General features: G+C 35.0%; 2 pseudogenes; both read left to right on the top strand.

Annotated features, from left to right (window-relative positions):
- The first annotated feature begins 886 nt into the window (after positions 1-886).
- LOC143529069 (uncharacterized) lies at positions 887-4,546 on the top strand (annotated as a pseudogene).
- A 2,901-nt stretch (positions 4,547-7,447) lies between these two features.
- On the top strand, positions 7,448-12,094 carry LOC143529077 (uncharacterized; annotated as a pseudogene).
- Positions 12,095-21,339: the final 9,245 nt, after the last annotated feature.

Raw genomic sequence — 21,339 nt, 5'->3', positions numbered from 1 at the left:
ATTTACTTTGTTGTCTTTAACCTTTTATTTTGCTTTGTTGTCTTGCTAACAAAAAACTTACACCTAATCCTGCCGCGTTTACGTAGTTAAAGGATTGATGAGGACTTGAGGAGTACTTGGTAGACTTTTACAAACAATGGCCTCCACTTATAACAGATTTTGAATTATTATCTTTTTTATGTAGTATGAACCGTTCATTTTATAAAAATTAAAAATAAAAATATAAAAAGCTTGACCTAGCAAGTTGCTAGATTAAAGAAGTTACACGAAAGTTTTTTTTAGCTTTTCAAAGAAGGTACACGAAAAACTTAAGTCAACGACGGTCCGACAGTACCTACCATGTATTAATTGTAATCTCCTTGGTTGTTGTTTTTTTCCATTATTATTATTATATTTTTCTTTTTAAAATTTTTGAAACTGCCTATGGTTAGTTTGCTAATATCTACTTTATCACAAATTCAACTCTTCCTCTATTTTCATCTTGGCAAGACAAAATCAAATTAATAGGAAACACTAATATTGACAATGAGTTTTATCTAAGCTGATATCGAAGGAGAAGTGAAATTTGGGCATGAGACTACAAGGTCTCAAGTTTGAATCCAATCTCAACCAGGTTTTATCGCAGTGGGCCTTAGGGCAACGAGTTTCTCCCGAAACAAAAAATGATGGACATAGGGTCGCTTTTTGTTACGGGGTTACCCCGTTTGCTGTTTAAAAAAAATAGGAAACATTAAATCAATCAATTTGTGTGGGTGAAGGTTATTATAACTTACAAGAAATACATGGCTGGCATTAGCTTGACTATGTCTACGATAACATAAATGCTAAAACCGATTATAAAATCCTTTGTGATATCAGTCAAATAATTCACCAAAATGAATTCAAAATGAATTCAAAAAAACCAAATATTTGCTTATCATCTTCCTCTCATGTTGATTTTCTCTTTTATACGCTCATTTTATTTCTAACTTGTACCACCACCTCATCTTCATATATCGGCGGAAATGAAACCGATCAGCATGCTTTGTTAAAGATCAAGTCAATGATCACTCACGATCCATACAGAGTTCTAACATCATGGAACGATTCCCTTCATTTCTGTGATTGGACCGGTGTTACATGTGGGAAGCGGCACAAAAGAGTGACTCGTATATTATTACAGAATCAAGGTCTAGGAGGCTCTTTATCTCCTCATGTAGGGAACCTCAGCTTCCTTCGTGAGCTCTTTTTACAAAACAACACTTTCTAAGGACCTATTCCTCATGAAGTTGGCCGTCTTTCCAGACTACGTTTCCTTAGAGTTGCGCTTAACAATTTCAGTGGGATCATCCCAACTAACATATCTGGATGTTCTCGTCTTCAATGGCTTGCTGTCGGACGTAACAAACTCGGTGGAAGCATACCTAAGGAGATTAGTTTTCTCTCGAAACTTACTTTTCTTTCACTTTATGATAATAACTTAATTTGCGGAATCCCATCATTCCTTGGGAATATTACAACAATGGAAAGGTTCTCCGTTACTAGAAATCCGTTGGCTGGGACAATCCCACATACCTTAGGCAATTGGAAAAATTTAAAAGAAATTTACTGTGGGGCTTGTAACTTAACCGGAGCCATCCCTCATTCTATTTACAATCTTTCACTCCTAACTTATCTTTCATGTCCTGCAAATCAACTGAACGGCAGTCTTCCTCAAGCCATAGGTACAATGCTCCCATATCTTGTCGAACTTCAGTTACAGGATAACCAACTCACCGGACCTCTTCCATCCTCAATATCTAATTGTTCAATATTAAGCATCTTAGAAATGGCTAACAACAAGTTTAGTGGGAGGTTGACAGTCGACTTTTCTCAACTAAGAGAGATTAGTTATCTATCCTTAAGTGATAACAACTTTGGAAGCATTGAAGCTGAGGAAATAAATTTTATCGATTCGTTACAAAATTGCACCATATTAAAGACTTTGGATCTCTCTCGTTGTAAGTTTCAAGGAGTGCTCCCCACATCAATAGGTAATCTTTCCAATCAACTCCAACATCTGTATTTGGAACAAAATCAGTTGCATGGAAACCTTCCTAGTTCAACTGGTAATCTTGTTGGCTTGACCAGTTTATATTTACAAGGTAACCAATTCATAGGAAACATCCCGGTAACCATTGATAACCTGCAAAAGCTAGAAGTTTTTCTCTTAGATGGAAACCAACTTTCAGGGCATATTCCCGATGCCATCGGGAACTTATCATTACTCATAACACTTATGCTAACTTCAAACATGTTCGAAGGCCATATCCCATCAAGTCTAGGAAATTGTCATAGCTTATTAGAGCTGTACCTCGATGACAATAAACTTAATGGGAAGATGCCTACACAAATTTTACAACTTCCATATATATCCATAGCACTAGATCTTTCTCGAAATAACCTCGCTGGTTCACTTCCAACCGAGGTTGGAGACCTCAAAATGTTGAGTGTTCTCGCTTTATCTGATAATAAATTATCAGGTAACATTCCTAGTAGCCTTGGTGGCTGTGCTAGCCTTACGGGGTTGTACCTCAAAGGTAACTTATTTCAAGGTACAATACCACCATCATTAAGTTCTTTGAAAGGACTGATGGAACTCGATATTTCTCAAAATAATTTATCTGGCCAAGTTCCTCAATTCTTGGAAGGGTTTTCATTAGCATATTTGAATTTATCATATAATGATTTCGTGGGTAAAGTACCAACATCAGGAGTGTTTGCTAATGTAAGTGCATTCTCTATTTTGGGGAATGATAGGCTTTGTGGTGGCGTTGTAGAACTTGGGTTACCAAAATGTAATGATTCAAACAAACATAAAAATAAGATTCCTCTTTTTTTAATAGTCATTTTGATTCCATCCACACTTTTCACCATAACATGTTTCTCATGTGTTTGGTGGAAGAAGAAAAGCAAGAGCAAAGAATCTCAATCATCAATAAAGGATCAATTGATGAAAGTTTCATACAATCAACTTCTCAAAGCTACAGATGGGTTCTCTGAAGCCAATTTGATTGGAAAGGACGGGTTCAGTTCTGTTTATAAAGGAATCCTTGATGAAGATGATAATAGAATTGTTGCAATAAAAGTATTGCATCTTCAAAATCAAGGAGCTCAAAGAAGCTTTGCGAGGGAGTGCGAGGCATTCGACACCGAAATCTGTTGAAAATAATAACTTCATGTTCAAGTATTGACTTTGAAGGAAATGATTTCAAAGCTTTAGTTTATAAGTTTATGCCCAAAGGAAGTCTACATGATTGGTTGCATTCGAGTGAATGTACATCAAGATTAACCCTTGTTCAGATAATAAATATTCTTATGGATGTAGCATCTGCGCTTGATTATATTCACAATCATTGTGTACCACCTATGGTTCACGGCGACTTGAAACCTAGCAACATTCTACTCGATGAAGATTTGGTGGCTCATGTTGGAGATTTTGGTTTGGCTCGATTTCTTGGAACTTCATACACAAATAGCTCAACTGGGATTAGAGGAACAATTGGTTACGCCGCTCCAGGTGAAGATTGTCATATTTACTCGCTTGTAGTATTACCTAGGGGTGCTCGTTATTCAAATCGGACTTTCAACTTCTATTTGGTTCGTTAATTGAAAAACTTATAACTTGTTTTTATCCATATTCAAATCTCAAGGTTCGACTTCGATTTGGTTCGTCAATTGAATACTGAACGAATATGAATTTATGATTTTTTTTTAGTTCGTATTCAAATAGTGCGTTTTATTTTTTATTAATTAAAGAAGTTTTTAAGTTCTAAAGACTAAAAACTGAATTCATAACTTTGGTTATTAATTCATAGTACTTTTACTTTGAATATGCAATTGAATATTATCAATTTGAATATTTGGATGCTATAACTTCGAATAGTTTATTTGTTTTATAGAGTTGTGTTTTTTTGTTTTTAAAGAACTTAAATTTGTAGTGATTTTGAAATTATAATTAAAATATATTTTTTTACTGAATTCGAATTTAAACTCGTATCAAGACAAATTTCGAACCAGCTATTTTGAATACAAATCACATTTTTTGATTATATTCCAACTTTAAATTCGATTCAAATACTTTGAATATTCAAAATTGGATTTGTTGAACGCCCCTATACCTTTATTCCAAAATAATTGCTTGCGAATTACAGAGTATGGTCTTGGAAATGAGATGACAAGTAGCGGGGACGTATATAGTTATGGAATATTATTACTAGAGGCGATGACAGGAAAAAGACCAACTAACGACATCTTTAACGAAGACCTTAGCCTTCATGAACTTGCATCCAAGGCCTTGCCGGACAATATAATGGATATTGTTGATGTTTAACATTCAAATGTTTTTCAAGAGGGTAAAACTTTTATTCAAAACAATGAAGAGAATGTGAAGAAAATTGTGGAATGTTTGACTTCGACAGTCAAGATTGGAGTATCATGCACTATGGATTCTCCACAAGAAAGAATGAATATGAGAAAGATTGTACATGAGATGCAGCATATTATGGATAAACTTAAAAGTATTTGAGGTAAAGTAGGATCAAATTACATATACAAGATGATGCATTGCTTGTCATCTTTGTTAATTTGTCAAGACATATTTGTTATGTTGCACAATTTCGTATTGATATACAGTTTCTTGGTGTAATAGTTAATGAAATATTATGTTGTCTTCAGGCATTTTATAACACAGCTTACTCCTTTCAGATGTTGGTATTATTCTACAATAACAATATACATATTCAAACATTTAGCCTTGGAGTGATAAAAAAAGAACTTTCACATCATATGCTCATCCACAATACAATCTCATGCATTCACTAATTCACTCACAAAAGTAAAAAGTAAAAAACATTTTTCAACTCTAAGATGAAACCATGACATTCTATCGGTTTCATTGTTTCCTGTTAGATCTGAACTGAACAGTGGACATGTTTGCCAAAGAAAGACTACCTTGTACAACATTACAAGTTTACAACTACAGTTAATGAACTCTAGTTATTACCGGGCACGGGGAAATGGGTACTTTCGATATTAATTCGGTACCCACTTTTTAAGGTTTCGCTACATATAATATTTATCTATCACAATTTTTATTTAGCCATTTGTATTATAATTATAAGGCGCGTTCTTAGCCTCTCACATATTCTACTGTAGCAAGCAATGTTGTAAAAGTAGGTTTCCAAGGCCGAATACTCCCCGAGTACTTGCTACAAGGTATGTCGCTGATGCGAGTTTCTTTAATTCCGCCTAGTTACTAGGAATTGATCAACCTTAGTCAAAATCGCAACTAGTCGAGGAACTTGAGTCGACGTTGGCTTAAAAAAATAAAACATAACTCGTATTTTCTTTAATATTAAACAAATAAATCATTTTCTAACGTAATGACTAACAATTTTTAAATTAATTTATTATTTAAAAATGTATTTCTCTTATATATATTGATCTTTACCTATTTTGTTGTAAATATTAGTAAATTTATTATATTCGACATATATATAATATCTAAAAACTAATTTTCTTTATATTTACCATGTCCGAGTACTCTCCGAGTACTCCCCTAGTACTCCGAGTACACCCAACTCTCCAGTCGGCCGCCTAGGGTCCGCCTAACGACTTTTACAACCTTGGTAGCAAGTATTGAAGAGAAGCATGGTGTACATCCTAATGAAGCATGGTGATTCACTTTTCTGCCACATTTCATTACTTTGCATGATAGGGGTTTGTATTTTGTCGATCAAAAAGAGGAAACAGAGGATGACGGAGATGAAGAAAGAAACTGATTAGACCGGGATCTCTCTCGCCTCTGCTACCATGTTGTGGCAAAAAATGTGATGTTTCATGTCAAAAACGTTTTTCCGATGAGTCAGTTGTGGTGGCTGTGGTTTTTATTTTATTTTTTTTAGTTGGGCCCAACATAGATATTGATGTAATATCTATGTTTCTAAATTCAAATCAATTTCAAAGTCAAAAAAAAAAATGGATTATGGATAAAGACAAGTTTTTGGTATAATATTTATAAGACTTTAATACGTTTTATACTTTTAAATGTATATATAAAAATATATATTAAAAAAAGTTTGGCCCCCAAAAATTACGTACCAGGCCGATGGTCCGACCGGCACTACCAGGCCCTTCCTGCAATTCTGCAAACATGGTTAATGAACGCGAGGAAAATATGAAATGCGACAAGAGGGCCCTATGTATTTTGTTTCAATCCATATACAAAACTATCTTCGATCGAATTGGAAGATCAACAACTTCAAAGGAGGCCTGGGAAACATTACTTAAGGCTTAGTGTGGAGAACATCGGGTGAAAACTGTAAAACTTCAAACTCTACTATATAAATTCTATAGTCTCAGGATGATAGAAACTGAAACAATAACGTGACAATGTTTAAGAAATACAACATTTACAAATTATTTCCAATTTGTTACACACAACTTATGTTTAAGAAATACGACATTTACCAGTAGTTTAAAAAAGAGTAAAGTGTCATTTTCGTCCTTGTGGTTTGGCAAATAATGCGAATTTAGTCCAAAAAGTTTATTTTTTGCATATGGACCCTCCACGTTTCCCAGTTCTTGCCAAATACATCCAAATTACTAACTCCGTTAAATTTAATCGTTAAGTCAGGGGTAGACATGTCTATTCACTATTTCTTTATTACAATACTTATTTTAATGAACTGCGGTTTTCATTCCTCTAGTTTGTCTAAATCTGCAGTTTCGCACATTCCTTATGAGACATAAAAAGAGGGATCGTATTAAATTTTTTCGGACACGAGAAAATAAGCCCGTACAAAATGTGACCTATTCAGTCTTCTTTTCAAGATATATTTTCCAATCATTAAATGTATTGGTAACGAGGAGATATGATAACTCAATAAATTGAAGGATATAATCTTGACTTCACATATGAATAGGGATTAGTATTAACAATATAATGTGCCGTCGAGTGATCTAATGGAATAAAAAAACTCTCAGTTGTATATATTAGTAATTTTGATTAATTAATAATTCATCCGACGACTAAAAAGTTAAAAAAAAAACATGAGACAGTGTGAACCCAAGAACTAAGACACATGAAGTTATTGACTTTGGGATACCAGGTGCCATGCTATCTTTTCATTGTGTCAATTTGAATACATAACATGTCAATTCGAAATCCGAATCAATATCCAACGACTAAGACTCCATTAAATTGTACAAATACATAATTCAACAATTTAAAATATAATATATATTTAGTCCAGATGTTAACTTTAATATAATGGACTAATGGTCCGGGAAATAATTATGAGAAAATAATCAAATTTGTTGGTTCATAGATGGTGTAAAAATTTTATGGATGGATTTTTATAATTAAATGCATCTGGTTGTTCTATAAATTAATATTCTTGTTGTCATCATTTAATTATTCTCAAAAATGAGCTCAATTATTTTCTTATCATCTTCCTCTTCAATTCGTTTCATAATTCATTCTCTTGCTATATTCCTCACTTTCACCGCAGTCACAGCTTCGTATGCCGGAAATGAGACTGATCATCAGGCTTTGCAACAGATCAAGTTGATGATCACCAACGATCCGTGTGGGGCCCTAACCTCGTGGAATAATTCTCTTCATTTCTGTGATTGGAATGGTGTTATGTGTGGGAAGCGTCATAGAAGAGTGACTCGTGTAGTATTGGAGTCACAAGGTTTGGAAGGCTTGTTGTCTCCTCATGTAGGAAACCTTTCCTTTCTTCGTGACTTACGACTTAGGAACAACAGTTTTCAAGGAGCCGTCCCTCATGAACTTGGTCGTCTATCCAGACTACGTTTCCTTTATATGAGTCGTAACAAGTTCAACGGGTTCATTCCAGCTAATATATCTGGTTGTTCTAGCCTTGAAGATCTTCGTCTTTCCTATAACGAGCAAGTTGGAAGCATACCTAGTGAGATCAGTTTCCTCTCCAAACTTATTATTTTATCGCTTGGTGATAATAAATTAACGGGCGGAATCCCACATTTCTTGGGGAATATTACATCACTAGAAGGAATAGATGTTTCGGGAAATCCTTTGGGTGGTAGCATTCCACAATCCATAGGCAATTTGAAAACTTTAGGAGAATTTGACTCGAATTTTTGTAATTTAACCGGAACCATTCCTCGATCCCTTTTGAACTTTTCATCACTAGCTTATTTGAGTTTGGGTGGGAATGAATTGAGTGGTAGTCTCCCTCCAGCCATAATGTTGCCTCATCTTGTCAGTTTTGTTTTATGGGATAACCAACTAACTGGACCTCTTCCGTCGTCCATTTCTAACTGTTCAAGATTAATACATCTTGAAGTTACAAAAAATAAGTTTAGTGGGAAGTTGACAATCGACTTTTCAAAATTAAGAGATATGATCATGTGTATACGCTTAGGTAGTAACCTCTTTGGAAGCAAAGAAGCCGATAATATGAAGTTCCTAGATTCTATGAAAAACTGCACAAGATTAAATGAGCTGGACCTAGGTGATTGCAAGTTTCAAGGAGTGCTCCCTAGATCAATCGGTAATCTTTCTAATCAACTCCAATTCCTAGCTTTAGGACACAATCAGTTTCATGGAAACATCCCTGAATCAATCGGTAATCTTGTGGGTTTGTCACTTCTAATTTTAGGACCTAACTAATACACAGGAAACATCCCCTCATCCATTGGAAACCTTCAAGAGCTTGAATTCCTTATATTAGATGGAAATGAACTTTCAGGGCCGATTCCTGATGTTATTGGAAACTTGTCAATGTTGTTATGTCTTGGTTTAAGTTTCAACAAATTGGAAGGTCATGTTCCATCAAGTCTCGGAAACTGTCGTCGTCTTTTAGAGTTGTATCTTAATAACAATAAACTTAACGGTGAAATACCTACACAACCTTTTCAGCTTTCATCTCTTTCCATATCATTAGACCTTTCTCAAAATAACCTCTTTGGTTCACTTCCATCTGAGATTGGAAACCTTGACATGTTGAATCAATTATATTTATCAGATAATAACTTATCTGGTAACGTTCCTAAGTCTTGGTCGTTGTGCTAGCCTTACCATGTTATCCCTCAAAGGCAACATATTTCAGGGTTCGATACCACCATCATCTAGTTCTATGAAAGGACTGGTGAAACTCGATATTTCTCAAAATAACTTATCAGGCCAAATTCCTCAATTTTTAGAAGGGCTTTCGTTAGAATATTTGAACTTATCGTACAATGACTTTGAGAGTGAAGTACCAACTGTAGGAGTGTTCGCCAATGCAACCACTTTTTCTGTTTTGGGCAATAGCAGGCTTTGTGGTGGCATTATTGAACTTAAGTTATCGAAGTGCAAGCATACAAAGGAACATAAAAAGAGTTTTCCTCTGTTTGCAATAGTCATTTTGATTGCATCCACACTTTCCATCATAACATGTTTATCATATGCTTGGCGTAAGAAGAAAGTCAAGAGAAACGCATCTCAATCATCAACGAGCAAACAATTCATGAAAGTTTCATACAATCAACTTCTCAAGGCTACTAATGGATTCTCTGAATCCAATTTGATTGGAAGTGGTGGCTTTAGTTCCGTTTATAAAGGAAGCCTTGAAGATGATAAACTTGTTGCCGTCAAAGTTTTACATCTTCTGAATCGAGGAGCTCAAAGAAGCTTTATGAGGGAGTGTGAAGCATGGCGGAACATTCGACACCGAAATTTATTGAAGATAATAACTTCGTGTTCAAGTGTTGAGTTTCAAGGAAATGATTTCAAAGCTTTGGTATATGAACTCATGTCTAATGGAAGTTTACATGATTGGTTGCATTCAAGTGAAAGTGCATCGATATCGAGACTCAACCTTCTTCAAATAATAAATCTTCTTACAGATGTAGCGTATGCACTTGATTATCTTCACAATCATTGCATACCAAATGTGGTTCATGGAGACTTGAAGCCTAGCAACATTCTACTTGATGATGACATGGTACGTGGCTCATGTTGGAGATTTTGGTTTAGCTCAACTTCTTGGATCTTCATACCCAAACGGCACAACCGGGTTTAGAGGAACAATTGGTTATGCTCCTCCGGGTAATATCTATATATCTATAGACATTACTTCTAATATTACCTATTTTTTCTAAAATATATGTTCATAAGTTGCAGAGTATGGACTCAATGCAACCATGAAATGACAAGTAGCGGGGATGTTTACAGTTTTGGAATGCTATTACTAGAGGCGATGACTGGGAAAAAGCCGACCAACGACATGTTTATTGAAGGACTTAACCTTCATAAATTTTCTTCCATGGCTTTGCCAGATGATGCAACAGGTTTTTTTGATGTTGACATTCGAAGTGTTTATCAAAGATGGTATGGCGTCAACAATGAAGCAAATGGAAAGAAAATCGAGGAATGTGTGGCCGCGACACTCAAAATTGGAGTATTATCCTCGGTTGATTCCCCACCACAACGAATGAACATAGAAAAGGTTGTCCATGAATTGCAGCATATTCTGGATACACTTCAAAATACGGGGGTCGGGGGTATAAATGTATACTATTCCATCTTTTTTACTTACCACATTCAAAAGTCTTCATTCGTGTTCATTATTTTTAATGCTAATTTGTATGAAGAAACACATAGCATTTTCACTTTGACACCATGTTCACATTATTTCAGGTGTATCAATACCAAGCTTAATTTGCTAGATATTGAAAGAACAACACCTATAGGAGATTGTGGATTTGATACTTGTTACTTTGCCAGGAGTGTTTGCTGTTTTGTTACATTTCATGTTACATATATATATTTATAAGTTCGTGTTGTAATAGACTAATAGTTAAAAAAAGTTGGCGGTTGTGCATATATAACCGTAAATGCATCAGTATTATGATATAAAAAAAAATAAGAACATGCAATATTAATGTTCGTTACACATGATTATATGTTCATAATTAATTCCAATGATGATGTAGTAAACAAAAACTAAAGTCATAACGAAATATCAAACTAATCAATAAATATGAGACAGAGAGCCATCACGTTGAATGCCACGGTAAGACATGCATCAAACGAGAAATTATAAGCAAATGAAGAACCACGGTCGGTGTATAATTCGAGTGTTTGACCATGGATCGTCCATAATGTAATGAGAAGTCAATCGTCGACAAATCTAAGATTAAGATCGATGAAATAGCAAGTGATGGAGAAGTACAAGATCAACCAATGAAAAACGACTTTGGACATTTTTATATATAAAACTAAAAAGCAAAATCGTTAATAAAAGCAAAATCGTTAATAAAAGCAAAATTAAGACTTTGAATACTTTATAAAACAAGTCCAAGTTTTTTTCTATTTGTAAAAACTGTTATTCGTCTTGCTTGAGTAAAAGTTTGTTGGATGGAAATTTAGGATGTTCAAGATCTACTAGTGACTTTAAGGTTTATGGGTTGACCGAACTGGCCAAAAGCTCAAAATGCATTTATTTTAACGATCAACGATTCATTCACATGAGCTATTGACTAAATTCATCACTTCGTGATACACTCTGATCGGGGGAAAACCCTCGCCTAATGCCATCGCGAGTGAACACTCACCTGAAGGCACGATAGTATAGTGAAATAAAACTCGTTCAGTTCAAGGATCGATTGTTGCCGTCTTCCATTTCAGAACCCTAGGTAGCCGTGATGTTCCTTGGCCTATTGGCGGACGATGGCGATGGTGTTTGTGTCAAACTTAAAGTATGATAAGGACGTACAAACCGCACATTCAAGATTTGTGAAAAAACACGGGTCAAGAACCTTCATTTCTCCCATAAGGCATGTTGTTCTTTGATTATTTTCATCAGGGTTTGTTTGTTTCTTTAATTTATTGGATCAGGTATTAGGGTTATTGATAAAGTTTGTGATTTTAATTGTTTGACTGAAATTTGATATTATTTTGTTCTAGATTAAGAGGGAAATTGTAGGATTAAAGATCCTTAAACACCCCATCACTGTTGCCGGGTTTGATTTCCGGACCTTTGGAGACGGTGGTGTGGTGTGGGCAGTGGTCAACAGTGGCGATAGCGATACTAATGGTTTATAGTATAATTGTCGTGACACGATGGCCCTGTTTGATTTCCGGATCCTTGATGGCGGTGATTTGGTGTTGGAGGCGGTCTTGCAGACAGTGGCGATTGTGATTGTTTTTGGACCCCAAGTTCTTCGTATTGTTATGGACCTTAAGTCCACCATTGGGGTTTCGATTTAGAACCCTTGGTGGTGGTAGAGTGGTGGTTGTAAGTTGTCTTTGGATCGGTTTGGTTGATAAAGGCTATGATGATAATGTATCTGACCTTATTTGTAATTCTATTTCTTAACAACCATTCATGAACCAACTTTTGGTACATCTGTTTTGATATTTTTTAACAAAAGGCTAAAGTTTCAACTTATTGGCTAATTATTTAACCTTGATATTTCAGGAAATGACTCGAGTTGATGGTTTGGTAATGTTGCAACCGGAAGTGGGGGGCGTGTGAGAATTTCTTTCTCACATGAGCTGACAAAGTGACGTTTAGAATGTCGATGGTGACGGGAGACACTTTGGTAATGACAATGCCATTTGGTGATATCTTGGTCATCAAACGTGTCTTCTACAGAAACAAAAAATTGTGTAACCCACGTGAACCCGTTTGTTTGTTTATTGTTTTATTTTGTTTTTTTTTATTTTATTGTTTTCACGTATTAAGATGAGTTCCTCTTTTTTTCAACTATAGACTAAAATTAATCAAGGTTATAATGTGTTGCTGTGTTTCCCAACTTTTTTGTGGTTGTGAGAACTTCCCAGATAATGTCTGTGTTTGAACTTTTGATAATACACATGATTATTTTTAGATTGAAAACATATTATACATGATAATTAATTATAAGTTGTAGCGAGCTGTATTAACATTTAATTACTAGAAAGCAATTTCAATTTTGTTTCTGTATTTAAGTTTCTTACTCGAACTGCATATGTTATGCAGGTTCAACAGAACCGAAAACAACTCCTGCACCAACAATTGCAATAAACCCAACTACTGCATACACAAGCCAAGTTCAGGTACACCGAAAACTTAGCCTTTATAGTTTGGACTTCCCACAACCATTTCAGTTGTAAAAAAACCATAACACCTTACTTTTCGCCAATATCAGACTCCAAAAACTACGAAGAACGGCTTTGATACCGGCCGATGGCAATCTCAATTGCAAAATTTCTCACTAAGAATGCACACGAAAGCTCGGTAATAACTAAACTTCTTTACTATATTAGTATATTTACATACCTCACATTAACAAATTAATTTCTATATAGAACCGCTATACATGCTTGGCACAAATGAATGACATTTGACGCTGACCTCAACTGCGTGTGTGTCAACTTCTCTAGCTGCCTTAAGAAACTGTACTATCAAAAGAGGAATAGCACAAAGTTCGCGTGTGAATAAAATGGCGAGGATAAGCAACCTAAATTCATGTAAGTGGCATTCTTTAAAACTAATGTTATGGACTGTGAGAAACAACTGCAAAAACATTTGGGCCCGTTATAAACAGCAAACGGGTTCGTTTTGGTTAGGCTTTATATTTGACCTAAGAAAACCTGTTTTTACCCGTACTAAAAATGCGAATCGGTTAATCTGGGTTCAGTTTTATTCCAGATCTAATATTTTAACAGTAAATAAAATTTTCGCTCGGGTCATAACAAAGCTAAGTTATGAAATGGTAAATGGGTCAATACGAGTTAAGTTCTATTTATGATCCCCACAATGGTGTCATGTAAGCAGTTAATGGGAAAGGGAAAGGTTCCTGGAAATACTACAAATGAAACACTCATTAGACGTTAACATTTTTGTAATCCTTCAAACATAACCATTTAGCTTTAATGAGAGTGTTTCCTGGTACTCCGGTAAAGGGTTGGGTCAAAGCATGTCTGAAGAGGTAGGTCCCCGCAAGACACACCTTGAAGAGGTACGTATGCGCAAAGACTAACTGGTCCCGCAGGACCCACCATGCTCAGAGAGATGAAGACCTTATACGCAGTAAGCCAGCTGTTCCCGCAGGAAAGCCTCCCTTGGTACAATACCCTGCCTGTTCCCGCAGCTATGGGTACAAGCCAAGAAGGAAGGCTACCCGCACTAACGGTAAGGCTACACGCATAAGGCACTAACTCTTATACTTCAGCAATGTCACCTGAAGAAGGAATGAGCAAGGCGGGAATATTCCCGCCCAAAAGAGCCAGTCCGTACGCTTCTGGAAGATCTTTTGTACTATACCTGCCAAGGTATGGACAAAATAGACAAGATCTGACCAAAGCAGCCCATGAACCAATCACAGGGTGACAGCTCACCGACAATAGTACGAGGAGGAGCACGCTCTAGTACAAAATGTCACTATCAGCCGCTGCCTACCCACCAACTCCCATCGTGGCACGTACATAGCCCGTAGTTGGTGGAAAAGGAATAGTATACAGCCGGCCATGTCACTGTCAGCCGCTGCCTACCCACCAACTCCCATCGTGGCACGTACATAGCCCGCAGTTGGTGGAAAAGGAATATTATACAGCTGGCCGTACCTGCTTGGAAACCTGCCTTCGGCTATAAATACTCCAACACCTTGGAACGGTATCATTATCTTATCTTCTCTAGCTATTTCTCTCTATATACACTTATATTCAGAGCAATCTAGTCTGATTCTCACGCCGGAGGGTGGTCACAAGGAGGAACCCCCCCCCCCTTTCTCAGTGACGAGCTCACGGTATCTGTTTTGCAGATCGAGAAGAATAACCATCTTTGCCGGACCTAACCCTTGTGGGAAACATCTAGTTAAGATTATCCATAATCTGCCGGGGTCACTTAGTGTTTCTTCAATGTCCGTGTTGAAACGGGTCACGTTTTAGTAAAAGTTTAAATCAGCTGCCTTGGGTTGGTTTCACTAGGGGATAAACCGGCCGAGCTGAAATTAAGCTCGACTAGGCTCGAGCTAGAGGTCCTAATAGTTGGTTAAAAGTATCAAGTCATGCTTATAGTTTCTTAAGTTCCTACTTAGTATGAATAAAATTTTTGAACTTTAATGTTAACATTTATAAGTCTGATTTCATAAACTTTGTGCAGATTCGGGATCAAAGAAACAGGAGACGTAGAACGTGATGCACGATCGCCCGCCCTTTGACAACGCCATAACACAATCATTTGGCAGTAGTAACATGTGTTGAATATCAAACTAAAAATCATTTGTAATTAACAACTATCTATTTTGTGATCACTTAGTGCATATATTTTATTCACAACCCATCGAATGTGATGTAACGAGAGGCTATAAGGTTGCTATGTACTGCAGGCATTGCACATGAAACTAACTTTGTAATCCTTATCGACATCCCGCCTCAATGTGGCGGGTCAACCTACTAGTTATACATAAAAACAGGCCCTTTAAGAAGCTATAGACAAACAAAAAAAACATACAAAATTTGATAGATTTCTCTCTCTTTAGATTCTCATGTCTTTCTTTTTTTTATATATCACTATCATCCTTTTCCACACACACACATATATATAGAGAGAGAGAGTTTCATTTAAGGAAACAAGATCAAATACATTTTATTCTTAATATGAAAATAGTGAGAACCAATTTGCTGTTATTTTTTGTTCGTTTTTGCTAATTTCGATTATGAGACGTTAAAAGTATTTGATAATTTATATTTTTTTTTAATTATTAGGTTTTTTCTTTTGCTGGTATTTGCTGTTATTATTTTGTTCTTGATTTTGATTTTTTTTTTTGTAATTTTTAGGTTTTTTTCTTTGTTATTATAAATAATTTATTTATGTAGATTGCTATTGTAGTTAGTATTGGTTCTTATGTTCTCATGTTAATATTAAAATGTAAATGAACATTCCCCTTCATTTAAGAACTCATATATATGCTAAGAACACATATATATGCCAAGAATATATAATCAATGGCTTAAAATTAAAATGGCATTAGTGTAATTAAATTGAAAGTCAAAGAGATTGATTAAATTAAAGAGAAAAGGGTAATAAAAGGATTATAACGTGTTTATTTCCTTTAATCATTCTTAAATTATCTATTACATACCATCCCTATATGTTCTCTTTTCTTTCTCTAATAACCACCATTTTTCTTTCTTTCAATTTGACATTTCATTTTCGTTTAATTTCTAGTGAGTTTGAAGAAAGCAAAGTAGCACCACATGAGTAAACAAAAAAAATGTATTTAATTTTTAAATAGTTTTGAAGGTACGTATTATGTAAATATCTATGTTTTATTATGCATAAACATCTCTGTACATATGTGTAAATGTTGATTTGAATAATGTGTTAATGTGCTTTTTATATATACTTTTTGTTTGCATGCACATATGTAATATGTAAAGTGCATGATATGATTGATTTGAAAAGGGAAAATTACCTAAATAGCCTTTTTGAAGAGAGAGAAACATACAAACAGCCTGTGAGATTCGTTTTCCAAAAAAAGCCCTCGAAATCCAACTTGCACGTGACATTGGGATTTTCCCCGAGAGTTTTCGTGGACCAGTCAAAATCTGCCATGTGTCAAGCATTCTCACCTACCACGCGAGTTTTCATTCCAAATCACTCTTAAATGTTACTTTTCACATCAAATCTAACCTGATGAAAACCAACTTTAACGTGATGTTTCAAGCTGTTTCCGTCTCCAACGTGAGTTTTCAAATTTATGGTTTTTAATGTTTTTTTTTTAAATTCATCTCCAAAGATGAATTACAAATGAATTTCATCTACAATCATCTTCATCATCTTTTTCATCCAACCCCCACCATTTCCTCCACCACCTAATGCTACCGGACCCCACCACCACCGTCTGGATGGTCGGCGATGATGAAACCCCATCATGGTCACCCACTACACCACCCACCACCACCAAGACCTCACACATGACACCACCACTTACGCTTCTATCACTACCCTTAAATCCATGCTTGAAACCGAATGGTGGTGGTTGTGAGAGTGATACCATTCGGTTGGTGCGGAAGTAATGTTTCTGGTGAAATCTCAAGTGGATTTTTATATTAACGAATCTTGAAGAAGTTACACTTCCGACAACAAGCTCGCCGGAATCCTACCGGAAAACAAGTCAAAGTTAAAAAAAATTTGAATTCTTTGTTATCAATCTATATTTTTCGCCTTTACCTAGCCCGACACTTGTTTATCCCAAATTTAATGAATCGTCATCAAGTCCTTTATCAACTAGAGACAAACCATCCATCAAAAGCGGGAGAACATAAACATGGTTTTTGGTAAGATTATGAGAAAGTGGGAAGAAGATGATGAAATAAGTTTAAATTCCAATGAAATTCATCTTGGCAGTTGACTTGTAATCAAAATTCGTCTCCGGAGTTGAAATGCATTTGAAATTCATCTTTGGAGATGAATTTCAAAAAAACTCAAAAATCATATTTTTTTGAAAACTCACGTTGGAGACGGAAACGGCTTGAAACATCACGTTAAAGTTGGTTTTCATCAGGTTAGATTTGATTGAAAAGTAACGTTTAAGACGGATTTGAGATGAAAACTTGAGTGGTAGGTGTGAATGCTTGACACATGGCAGATTTTGATTGGTTCACGAAAACTCACGGAGAAAATCTCAATGTCACGTGGAAGTTGGATTTCGAGAGCTATTTTTGGAAAACGAAATCTCACAGGCTATTTTTGTGTTTCTCTCACTTCAAAATGGCTATATAGGTAATTTTCCCATTTGAAAATGGACAATGAGTATGAAAAATATATATATATATATATTAATTTACGTTCATCTTGAAGAAATTAATAATTAGTTTCAAAATTTACATAAATGTAAATGGTATATTACATATATTTGATAGGAATAATAATAATTAATTATCGTTCCCTCCTCTCTTTCTCCGGCCCTAAACAAAAGACGCGAATTTTTGAAGCAAAATCAAACAAATTGAGGATGTCGGACGTGTTTTTTGAACATTGGTGTATGTTAAACAATCAATCTTTAATATTGGGAGTTGAAGGAGGCTCTTGGTGTGATTTATTATATCAGAAACCAAAGTCTACTCCTCTCTCATCTTCACATCAAACAAACAAACAAACAAACAAACATTTTAGGGGTGTTTTTGTAAACCGAGATTGATTCGTGCAGGTTCATGGGTTGTTGAAAAGGAGTGGGCTTGGGAGGTTAATCATATTTACAGAACATGTTTAGCTAAATAGACAGCCTATGTTGGTTGGGACTTGGGTAACGATAAAAGTTTTTTTTTTTTTTCAGCTAATTTGTCATCTCTTTGTCACATTGTGCTCACTTTCTCAAGTAAAAAGAACCTGTCCAAAAGGAGGTTATTTCTTCATTTTTTGTTTTTGACTAGTGATGCCCCGGCGCATTGCACCGAAGCTTTATAGTGGTTGCGTTTTTGGCTGGTTGCTCAAGTTAAAGTTACGCATTATATAGTAGCAAGTGTTAGTAAAGTTTTACAAAAGACATGCCTAATTATATTATATTTATATTTACATATGAAACTTCCTTGCATCTACCAGCTGTATCTTAAATTCATATTATCATACCAAAGCTCCGTGTATGATTGCATCTACCAGCTATACTTTTGGTGGCAAAACCGTTGAACGTCGATGCTTCTTTAATTTTTCTGGGCCTGTAAGTCATAAGCATTAGGTGTTCATAAGTCATTTTTTTGAGCAGAACTATTGTGTGGAAGGATACGGGCCATATAATTTATCTAGTTATGTTTTATTAATTAGTCCATTAGTCCTACCTTAAAAGAGCAATAATTGATAAGTATGCGGAAAACTAACATAAACTTGCTTGTAACCCCATGTCATTTTCAAAACACTTTCTCCGAGCTCTCACATTGTAACTAGTTGTCAAGGGTAACGTTCAATTTTTTTTGTCGTATTTCATACAATGTAAACGAAACAAAAATAGAAACATGATACATAGGGCGTAAATTTCTTCTATTCGGTTTTTGAAAGCTTAAAATCGAGCCATTACATCATGTTCTTTAACTTTATCTAACGTTTCTCTTTCGACTACACAATTTAAACGTTGTTCAAATACTCAACACGCATTCTCTTACGTAAACCCATATTGATAAGCTTCATTTTAGAAAGCGTACTTCAATTGTTGCAGTTGCAATCGGTAAAACCAACGCTAGCTTTAATATTCAATACGCCAAAGGAAAAGTAATGTGCTTTCCGGTTTCCACCATTACACGAGCAAGGTCACACATTCACCCAATTTTGCAAATTTATCATCTTCCTTTAAAGTATGATAAAAGGTCGCATGGCCGGCTCCGATAAGGCGAAAAAAAATTTGGGCCAAAGGCGAAAAAATTTTTGGGCCTTAGGTAAAAGAAACATTTTGTTAGGTTTAAACAATTTAATTTTAAATGGCTTACTTAATTATAATTTGAGTTTTGTAAAAAACTTTTGTATAAAAATAAACTTAAAATTGTCTCAAGGACTAGAATCCACAACCTTTTGATTAGATCTCATACCCCATTGCCCCTAGACCAAGCTAGTGGTTATGTAATTGTGCTGAAACATTGATTATACATATTTTTTTAATAAAAATACATATAATTTGTTTAAAAAAATTGGGGCCTAGCGGGGTGTCGGGCATATGGCCGTCGACTACCCCGCCATGCCTCAAGGCCGGCCCTGAAAGGTCATACGATCACCCGAAGTACACCATTCTTATTCACTACTAATATCATTCGGATACATTTTTGAAAATGCAACTATCTTAGATACGACGAATCTCAAGATTTAAACTATACATATTTTCTAACAAACTAGTTGAGACCTCACTAAATCTATTTTGAAGTTCTTGAATTTGCATATCCAAAACTGTATTAAAAGTCTCAATCTTAAAATGATGATCATGTTGAGCTTGTTTCCATTTGATGCTTCTCGTTTAAATAAAAAAAAGGTTAATGGTTTCTATTTACTTTGGGCTTTATTTGATTTGAACTTTTAAAATTGATGATTTTATTGAGCTTATTTATATTTGAGTCTGTTTCTGTTTAATGTTTCTAATTTAAACGAAAGAAATAAAAACAATTGTTTTTATTTGCTTTGGACTTTAAATTTATTTGGGCTTTATTTAATTTAAATTTTTAAATTGGCTGGTCTTTAAATGAACAGGGGTAACATAATTTTTTTCAGGAGTAACGACATATACAAAAACGACCCAAAAAGAAAAAAAAATTTACACTACCGATTCAGGGCTGGCCTTTAGGGAGGGCGGGGTGGTCGGCGGCCCCCGACCTGACACCCCGTTAGACCCGGAAAATTTTTTTTGAAAAAAATTTATATGTATTTGTATGAATAACAAGATGTATATTTAATGTTTAAACTCAATTACATAACAACTAGTTTTGCTTAGTGGCAAAGAGGTATTACTCTCAACCAAGAGGTTGTGGTATCTAGTCTCATTTGGAACATGTTTAAGCTTATTTTTATATAAAACTTTTTTACACAACTAAAATTATAACCAAATATGACCATTTAAAAATTTAATTGCTTAAAGCTAATAAAATATTCATTTTACTTGAGATCTAAAAGAGTTTCGCCTTCGGCCAAAAAATATTTTTGGCTTCTCGAAGGCGGGCCTGTACCGATTAAAACTTTAGTATAAGCTGCATCCTCCACTGTTTAACGTCAGCCGGGCAATGATGACATCCAACTTTATGCAAGTAAATGAAAAGAGATTCCGAAATTGTGGGTCTTCCCTTTGCATGAAAAAGTATGTCCGTTAAAAAAAAAAGAAAAAAAGTATGAACTGCTATGATTTGTTTTGGTACAATAATTGGTATGATATTATATTTGCCCGGAACTACACCATTTTTATTCATTACTAAAATCATTCGAATACATTTTCGAAAATGCCATTATCTTAGATACGTCAAATTTGGAAAACGAATCTCAAGATTTAAACAAGACATATTTTCTAACAAACTAGTTAAGACCTCACTAAATCTATTTTAAAGTTCTTGAATTTGCATATCCAAAACTGTATTAAAAGTTTCAACCTTAAAATGATGGTTATGTTGAGCTTGTTTCTATTGGATGCTTCTCGTTTAAATAAAAGAAAAAAAGGTTAATGTTTTCTATTTGCTTTGAGCTTTATTTGATTTGAACTTTTAAAAAATAATGATTTTGTTGAGTCCGTTTCTATTTAATGTTTCTAGTTTAAACAAAAGAAAAAAAAACAGTTGTTTTTATTTGTTTTGGATTATAAATTTGTTTTGGCTTTTTTTATTTTGGTCAATAAAAAATG

This window comes from Bidens hawaiensis, unplaced genomic scaffold (genome assembly GCF_021521415.1).
Source record: "Bidens hawaiensis isolate Kalapana, Puna unplaced genomic scaffold, B.hawaiensis_p1.1 tig00008460_1, whole genome shotgun sequence".
In the NCBI taxonomy this organism is placed as follows: Eukaryota; Viridiplantae; Streptophyta; class Magnoliopsida; order Asterales; family Asteraceae; genus Bidens; species Bidens hawaiensis.
This window is presented reverse-complemented; position numbering and strand designations above follow the sequence as displayed.